General features: G+C 37.6%; 1 non-coding gene across 1 annotated transcript; it reads left to right on the forward strand.

Moving 5' to 3' along the window:
- Window positions 1–1,306: 1,306 nt before the first annotated feature.
- Window positions 1,307–1,408, forward strand: LOC118625876. The gene has a single exon (XR_004958737.1). It is a non-coding gene; the product is annotated as a U6 spliceosomal RNA (small nuclear RNA).
- The last annotated feature ends 8,379 nt before the right edge of the window (window positions 1,409–9,787 follow it).

Below are 9,787 nucleotides of genomic sequence, written 5' to 3' on the forward strand. Positions count from 1 at the left end.
GAGAGAGTGTGCAAGAGAGATTTCTAGCATTTTTTGCAATTTCTTTCTGCACACTCCTACAATTTCCCCTCTGGAAGCACTGTGCTTTTCAGTGCAGACCATCTCGTGTTGCTAACTTTTGAGAGGCAATACAAATCCCTAAGGTACTCTTGGCTTCTCAGGAAAAGAAAAGTCAGTGTTGAGATTGTTATCAGGCCGCTTCACAAAGGTGTGGTGAGCACACCTGGCAGCAGGTGCCCAGAGGAGCCCTTCTGTCAACAACACTAACAGACTTGGGCCCCTGGAGCCCCAGGAATTCTTAGTTACTTCAATGGCCAAAGCTCTGTGGGGCTGTCAGGGAAATAGAAAGTGAAAGCTGTCTGCCCTGGCCAGTTTGGCTCAGCAGTTGGAGAATCGGCCTGCTGACCAGACATTCCTGGGTTCGGTTCCCGCTAGGGGCACGTACCAAAAAAGAAAAAGAAAAAAAGAAAGTCAAAGATGTCTGTTTTTCTCATACATTCTGGAAATGTAGGAAAAAATTATGCATTTTTGAATAATAAGGCCTCCAGTGAGTGAATCTGTACTTTCAGAGAAAATGAGCAGACACCCTGGCAGCTGAGATGCCCTAGCATGCACTTTTGTTTTTCTACAAGAAGTCCGTGTCTGAGCTGAAGATCAACACCACGGGAATCAAAGCTCACTGCTGACAGATAAGTATGTTTAGAAGAACAGTAGCTTGTTGAAAATTTGACTGGGGAAAAAATAGAGATGATCTCTTAAAAACAGAAAGAGAGAGAAGATATGTAGATTCAGTTGTTTTTCCTAGACTGAGCCAGCTTTGGGGACTGAAATACCTACATAAGAACTTACCCAGAGTAGAATGTGGATGTTATTACTATGTATGTGTTTATTTTAAGTGGATAATTAAAATGCATTTATTTTTAGGGCTCTTTATAAGATATCAGTTTTCACTGATAGATATTTACCTTCATCAGCAACATTAACACTTGTGAGTACTTTTCATTCATGTCTTCCCACAGGCAAGAAAGGAAGGAACTTAACAAATGAAACATTAAGCCACTGAGCAGGTTAAAAGAAAATTTGCCTTGGTTTTAGAGAGAAGGTCTAAATACAAAAGTTAAGAAAGCCCTGGCTGGTTGCTCACTGGTTAGAACATTAGCCCACGAACGAAAGGGTCACAGGTTCGATTCCTGGTCAATGTATCTCAGTTGCAGGGTCATGCAGGAGGCAACCAGTCGACGTGTCTCTCTCACATTGATGTTAATCTCTCCCTCCTTCCCTTCCACTCAGTCTAAAAGTCAATGGAGTGCTCGCTTCGGCAGCACATATACTAAAATTGGAACGATACAGAGAAGATTAGCCCCTGCACAAGGATGACACGTGAATTCGTGAAGTGTTCCATATATATATTTTTAAATAAATAAAAATAAAAGTCAGTGGAAAATATCATAGATGAGGATAAAAAAATAAGTTAAAAAAACCAACTTTACAAGCCATTGACTTTCAGAATTAACCTTTAGCCACCTTCATGCCCCTCAGGTGTGTCAGCTGATACATGCACATGTGAATTCAGAATCACTAGGGCCTTGGGTTTGAGTCTGCCCTAGCAGAAAATAGAAACAGCACCAAAAGGTCAAAGTTTAAGTTCCAATATTCACAAATTTGTGTGTTTTCTGATTTACCTATAATTATTGGGATAGGCGCCTAAAACCCCAGAAACCAGGGTCTGAGCAGGTGTAGTGGTAGCTCCTCGTTGGTGCTAGAATTACAGTACAGGTGTTTCCCCTTTGAGCTTCACCCTGGGACCTCCTGGGCTTTGAACTTGCCTACTTCAAGATGGCCTCTTTCAGATTTGAGAATCTAACTATTGGATTTCCTCCTGGTGTGAACTTGACTTAATTTCTGGACCAACCCTTGGCTATAGTGACAACTGTGGATAAAATATTCTAAAATCCTCTTCTCACCAGTGGAACACCACTGGTATGGGCCCCTCAGTGCTTTTAAGAAGGGAGAGCATAGGAAAAATGAACAACTAAGTGGCTACTAGTATTCAAGGAACTGAGGGGTCTGTGTGAGTGAATGAAGCATTTAGTTTTGCTCTTTTGTTTGTTTTTAGGATCTAGAGGCTCAAGCCTATTTATCAGCAGAGGAAAAATGCCAAGAAAGAAAGAAAAAAATTAATGTGCAAGAGAAAAAAAGTAATAATTAGAAAAAGTCTCAGCCTTGGTGAGTATGGCTTAATTGGTTGGGCATCCTCCCGTGTACAGAAGGTTGCTGGTTCAATTCCTGATCAGGACACATGCCTAGGTTGCCGGCTCAATCCCCAGTAGGCGGAGTGCAGGAGGCAGTCAATGAATGTTCTGCTATCACAATGATGTTGTTTTCTCTCTCTCTCCCTCTAAAAATTAATAAAAATATATTTTTAGAAAGTCCCAGAGGAGGTAAATGGAAAGCATGACAAGGGAGAATATCCTTCTGAAAAGAAGAAACAGACCTCTCATGTAATAGAAGAATAAAAGATGACAATGTATAAAGATGTGAGTTGGAGGTCTGGTTGTTTTTGCTCAGTGGTTAGAGCATCGGTCTGTGGACCAAAGAATCACAGGTTCAATTTTAGTCAAGGGTGCAGTTCAGTCCCCAGCTCTGGTTGGGGTTATGTGGGAGGCAACCAGTCAATGTGTCTCTCACATCAATGAATGTTTCTCTCTCTCTCTCTCTCTTTCTCTCTCTCTCTCTCTCTCTCTCTCCCTCCCACTCTACCTGAAGATAAATGGAAAAATGTCCTCAGGTGAGGATTAAAAATTTTTTAAAAAAAGATGTGAGTTGGAAAGGAGCACAGTAGATGGTATTTACTTTGACAGACCTTAATAGTTCCTAGGGATGGTGATTTTAGATTTGATATATATGAGGACTGCACCAAAATCAGAATAATCCTGGACAAGATTTGAATTGTTAACTAGTATATTCTAAGTTTAATTTATTAGAGAGTAATTATTACACATAATTTGAATGCACGAGCTCCCAGCTGTTTTAGCAGCATGAACCTCAGTCTTTTCCTCTAATAACTAAACCACTTAATTCTTCCAAAAACACAAGGGAGGGGTCACGATAACCTGTGACGAAGGCAAAAGGTGGGAGATAAGGTTATGTTCTCACATAATGATGATAGTAGTAGTAACAAAAATACATAATAATAATAATATTTAATTCAAAAATTAGAAATATACACAGCAACAAAATAAATGACTGGGCAATTATTACAGGCATAAAAAAAAGGAGACTATTAAAGTTGAAATATTCCAGTATTCCTCAATTGTTTGGTGGAAGAATGGAGATGTTGATTACATTTAGACTCAGTGTTAAACATGTGGTAGACCTTTAGAGTGCTCAATAATCTCCTTCAACTCTTCTTCCAAAATTCCATACTTCTCAGTTTCCTTGCAGTTTGGAAGGGCCATGTGATTATTTCTGGGCAAGGAGATGTGGGTGAAAGTGAAATGTATCAATCACTCCAGGGCTAAAGCACTGTAAAGCCACTCGGACCACCCACTGCGTACTTCTGCGCCTGGTGAAGTCCTCACAGCAGCCTGGATTATTGAGAACATCTACCTGAAGTGGTCTCTGTATTAGCAAGAAATGAATTTTTGATGGGTTAAGTTACTGAGATTGAAGGTAGTTTATATTGTACCATTTCTTATTTAGTCTTGAGGAATATGGGATGAATGCTTAACTTTAGAAAAAGCATATGTTTACAATAATAATAATGAAAAGGGGGACATAAGTATAGATTAGTGATTCAAGGAGATCAGATAATATTATGAACAACTTATACCGATAAATGAGAATACCTATGCAAGCTGAACAATTTCCTAGGGAAAAAAAATCACCAAATAAACTCAAGAAGGCAAATAAAGTAACAGTTTTTAATAAAACATTATAACAATTAAATCCAAAGTTATATATTTACAAAACTAAAAAAATTAAAAATGACAATTCAGACATTTTACCAATGAGTTCTTCCAACCATTTAAAGAAGAAATAATACCAGAGAATGGGGGGGGGGGGGGGGAGGAGAGCATCACAGTTTATTTGATAAGTTTTCATAACCTTGATAGTAGATGTAGAAAATGACAGATTTAGAAGTACAAGAAATTGGACCAACAATTCAATCTACATCAAGTTCAAATTATTTTATCAACCTAGGTGCAAACATAAGCCAACAATATAGCAAATATTTCAATCAGTTTCTATATTTGATACTATAAACTGTCTCCTAGAGCTCTTGTTTAAGACAGTGACCTATTTTCACAGCTATCAGGAGTGTTAGCTTTGGATAACTCACAGCTGAATCTTTGGACAAAGAGAGATACTTCACCCAAGTTATGTGTCTTTACTCTGAAGTCAGCCTATATCGAATGGCTGGTCAATACGGGGCATGGAGGCCCAGCCCCTTCCCTCAGCTGGAGACAGCTCCAGTTCTACCCATGGTCAGCTTTGGGGAAGGAAGATGACTGAGGAAAATGTAATTAGACTGTCATCTACAGAGCGTTCAACTACATTTCTAATGTTCTGTTTCTTACGCCAGTACTCAAATGTTTATTATATTATGCTATACAGTTGTGTGTTTCTGAAATAGTCAGTAATAAATAAATTAATCAATAATTTTAAAATAAATTGATGTTAAGAACGTATGAAGTAGATCTAAGTTCAGGTTCTGCCTCTCCATCTTATTTTCTCAACAAATCATACCTTACTAAGCCTCAGTCTCCTTACCTACTATATAAGGATAAGACTCTTATTGTACCTATTAGTAGTGCCTATCATGGTACCTAGCTTTTTAAATGTGCTCAATATATATTAAGTTAAAAATAAAGTTTAGAGAAGAGGTCAGTATAATGTTCAGATAATTTAAAGCATCTGGTGTGCAATTTAAACCAGAAAAGTTTGCTGAGCGACGAGAGCCCTGTAATAACTATTTGAAAGCTTCAGTAAAGAACAGTAAGTTGTGAATTGTAACTCAGAGGGGGAGGATAAGAGCGGTGGTCTCCTCTGGAGATGCTTTTTAGGGAGATGCGTGGCTGAAAAAATAAAAATTGCAGTTTGAATGAGAGGGCAGCAGAACATCTATTGCAAGTCATGAGCTCTCAGGAGTTCAATTTACAATTAAGATAGCTTTGCAGAGCTGATACAAGGGCTGGCTGAGAGAAAGCCAGTCTGTGCAGGGAGAACAGGATGGGCTTGCGCAGCTCTGCTGGGGGCAGGAGGTTGCACACAGAGTTAAGTCTCAGCAATACCAGGAGGACAGAGGTGAAGGAAAGAAGGAGGGTTTAGGGATGTGTTAGTGCTAAGAGAGTGGTAGACTCTGACTGGAAGGGTGTGTTGGCTTTGCAGCCCCTTTGTCCCTGAATCTGTGCTGGAAATGTCCTTTCTTAACTTGCTTACCCTGTTAGGAAAATGCAGACTTTCTAAGTTGAAAAGCTTGGTCCTGTTATGTTAGATATCTTCTATCCTAATTTTCTCTAATATTAAAAAAAGAGCCCTGGCCGGTTTGGCTCAGCGGTTAGAGGGTTGGCCTGCGGTCTACAGAGACCTGGGTTCGGTTCCCGCTGAGGGCATGTGCTTCGGCTGCAGTTTGTCCCCGGCCCTGGTCAGGTCGTGCGGGTGGCGGCCACTCGATGTGTCCCTTTCACGTCGATGTTTCTCTCTCTCTCTCTCTTCCTGTCTCTCCCTCCCACTCTATCTGAACAAAATATCGAAAAATGTCCTCGGGTGAGGATAAAAAAAAAAAAAAAAAAAAAAGAGAAGCTTATGCTGTCAAATATTTTGCAAAACACCAGCATGGCATTCTCGAACCTGACAGAGATCCCTTTTAGGCTAGTTACAGAAGTTGTCACCCCAGTGCTTAAAAAAATATCTGTGCCTGGGCCTTCACCCCCAGATCTTCGCAAATATTGTTGGGTAGAATGAGGCCTCGGCAGAGTTCTAGTTTGAAAACTTGGCAGGTGATTCCAATTTGCAACCAAACTAGGGAGATACTGGTTCAAAGTCTCTCAAATCATGGTCCACCTGCATACAGCTTTCCAGGCCTGATCCTGCAACCATCAAATCAAAATCTGAAAATTTGTCTGCCAAATCTCGGAATTATAGAGTTCTTATATGCTCTTCAATCGATTCTTATGAAGCATAATGGAGTGGTAGACAACCAATGCCTTCGGACTGAAATATTCAATTATTCAGAAGAAAGTATTTTGGTCTTAACCTTTAAACAGTTTAGATGGATTCAGGAGTAATCAGAATGAATCTCAGCATCATTTCATTGGACTCCCACCCTTCAAATTCCATGTGTCCAATAAGCTCCTTTGGGAATTAGCATAGTCAGCACTCTGCAGTCAAACTGAATGGGCAGTCCCTGGAGAATGTTTTCAGAGATCTTCGAGCTGTGCCACAATAAAGGAGGACTCTGGCTCCAACTGGCATCTTATTCTCTGATTTCCTTTCTCAAGCAGACATTTGACTTCACGCTGAGCCTTTACTGTTGATCATGCACAGACAAAAAAAGACCTCTGCTTTGTTGCTTGCCTGCTTAATGGAGCCTCTGTTCTCACCACACATGACAAGAGCAATCACTTTTCCTTAGGAGTCCTTGAAAATGAATGCTTAACTAGCAAAACATGGCTTGTCTTCACCAAAATTAATGCTCTATCAATGAACTTCAACCTAACAACAGAGAGAATCATTGAGTGACTTGTTACAAATTCCAATGATGAATGCTAATTTAACAATAGAATTATTGAAACACTTTTAATAATTTTTTTAGCTTTATCTTTATAACAACTCATGCAGCAAGCAATTCTACTATTACTTCTATTTGGCAAATGAAGAACACGAAGCTCAGAGAGGCAAACTAATTTAACTGAATGGACTAAAAAACATGGTGGTATAGCTGAGACTTGAATCCAGGTCATACTAAAACCAAACCCAGAGCTCTTCCTAACTATAACACACCATTCTGTGCATTAGGGAAGATTACATACTAAAACTCAATTACTGAGTTTCTTTGTACAAATCTTCAAGAAGTTTCAGTTATCTTATCTCCTGCCTGTAAATATGCAAACATGTGTGTAGACAAAGAATTGGAGACTGAAAACTCTCAAACTAAAGACTAATTGTATTTAGAAAATTTAGGTTATGTTTAGAAAGCATGTGGCAATCAGTACTACTATTAACCAGATATCTATACTTCTCTTCCTCTCGTACATAATTAGATTGCACTTCTTCACTTCCTTGGGTTTATTTGTGTCTGTGCAAGTTCTTTGGCCAATGAAACACAGGACAAAGTTTTGAGAACCAGCACACAATTTAACGCATTCTAATTTTCCCTCTGTCGTTTAAGATGGTGGCTGTTTCATCAGTCTGGGTCTAGGAGGGAGAAGCATAGAACAGAGCCCATAGACAACCCACAACAAACATGTAGCATTAGCATTGAGTCATTTTTAATTGTTACAAGTTTTTAAAATTGTGGAAGTTTTTTATTACAACAGCATGAACTAGCCTATTCTGACTGCTATAGAAATTGGTCTCTATGTAGACCAATGGAACAGAATAGAGAATCCAGAAATAAACCCACACCTATATGGTCAATTAATACATAAAAGAGAAGCAAGAACATATAGGGTGAAGACAGTCTATTCAGTAAATGGTGTTGGTAAAATTGGACAAATACATGCAAAAAAGTGAAACTAGGCCACCTTTTTACATCATATACAAGAATAAACTCAAAATAGATTAAATACCTAAATATAATACTTTTTAAAAAAATTTTTATTAATTTATTTTTGTTACAGATGTTTCTCCTTTTCCCCCCTAGACACCTTCTCCCCACCAGCCCCCCCCAGCCCCCCAGCATTGTTGTCTATGCCCATTGGTTATGCATGCATGCATATAAGTTCTTTGGTTCATCTCGAAACCATTAAACTCCTAGAAGAAAACATAGGCAGTAAACTCTATAAAATTTCCTTAGCAAATTTTTTTCTGATATATCTCTTTGAGCAAGGGAAGCAAAAAACAAAATAAAAAATGGGACTACAAGGAACTAAAAAATTTTGCATAGCAAAAGAAACCATCAACAAAATGAAAAGACAACCAACTGAATGGATGAAGAGATTAGCCAATGATACATCCAATAAGAGGTTACTATCCAAAATTTATAAGAACTCATGCAACTCAATACCAAAAAAAAAAAAATTCATTTAAAAAGTGGGTAGAAAACCTGAATATACTCTTCTCCAAAGAAGACATACAGATGGCCAGTAGACATTTGCAAAGATGTTCATCACTAATCATCAGAGAAATGCAAATTAAAACCACAATAAGATATCATCTTATACCTGCCAGAATGGTTATCATCAATAAATCAACTATCATCAATAAATCAACAAACGATAAGTTTTGGCAAGGATGTGGAGAAAAGGGAACCCTCATGCACTGTTAGTGATAATGCAGATTAATACAGCCACCATGGAAAACAGTATGGAGAGTCCTCAAAAAATTAAAAATGGAACTGCTTTATGACCCAGTGATTCCACTTCTGGGTATATATCTGAAGAAACTCAAAACACTAATTTGAAAGTATCCATTCACCCTTATGTTTATTTTAGCATCATTTAGAATAGCCAAGATTTGGAAGCAACCCTAGTACACATTAATAGACAAGTAGATAAAAAAAGTGGTGATATATATATATATATATATATATATATATATATACAACAAAATATTACTGAACCGTAAAAAAAATAAAATTTTGTGACAGCATGGATGAACCTAGAGGGTCTTATGCTAAGTGAAAAGTCAGACAGAAAAAGACAAATACCATATGTTTTCACTTAGATGTGGAATCTAAAGAACAAAATAAATAAACAACGAAAATAAAAATATAGAGAACAGACTGATGGTTGTCAGAGGGAAGTGGGGATTGGTGGTTGGGTGAAAAGGGTGAAGGGATTAAGAAATAAAAATTGGTAGCTACAAAATAGCCATGGGGACTTAAAGTGCAGCATAGGGAATATAGTCAATAATATTGTAATAAGTAACTATTTATGGTAAAATATTGGCTGGGGGAGTCGCTTTGTAAAGTACATGGTTGTCTAACCACTATGTTGTACACCTAAAACTAATGCAAAATAATTTATGTAAACTGTAACTGAATAATAAATTAAAAACAAAACAATTTTACAATAGGTTAATCACTGTAACAAGAATTAAATTCTATGTCATATTTCTGGTCACAAAAACCAAACTTCTAAATAAAGACCCCAAACACTTTTAATATAAAACATTGACATAAATGTGAGCTATACATACATTTAAGGAAAAATAATAAAGATGAGTAAGATTAAAAAAAGAGAGAGAAAAAAATGGCATCTAGTAGTGAGTTCTATATAACACCACCAAAAACAACAATTATAACTGAATGTATGCATTTTCCTAGTGCTTACTTGGCAGGTGGTAAGAAAACTGATATCAATAGCTGGAGAGATGATTTTCCATCATATTCAGTGGCAAACATTTGGTAAAAACGTTCTCTTCAATAACTGGAGGAAAACATCAGAGAATGAGATGTTAGTACTGACCAATCAGATGAAAGAAATGAACTCTGAAAACAGTTGCTTAGTTTGCAAAAATAAATAAAAGGTTGTAGAAACTATTATAAAATTCAAAGATTTGTTGCTTTGGTAGAGGCAGATGCTTCTTAACCCTAAAAAGTAAAACATAAACAAAAATGCCT

The sequence above is a fragment of the Molossus molossus genome, unplaced genomic scaffold (genome assembly GCF_014108415.1).
Source record: "Molossus molossus isolate mMolMol1 unplaced genomic scaffold, mMolMol1.p scaffold_m16_p_11, whole genome shotgun sequence".
Lineage (NCBI taxonomy): Eukaryota > Metazoa > Chordata > Mammalia > Chiroptera > Molossidae > Molossus > Molossus molossus.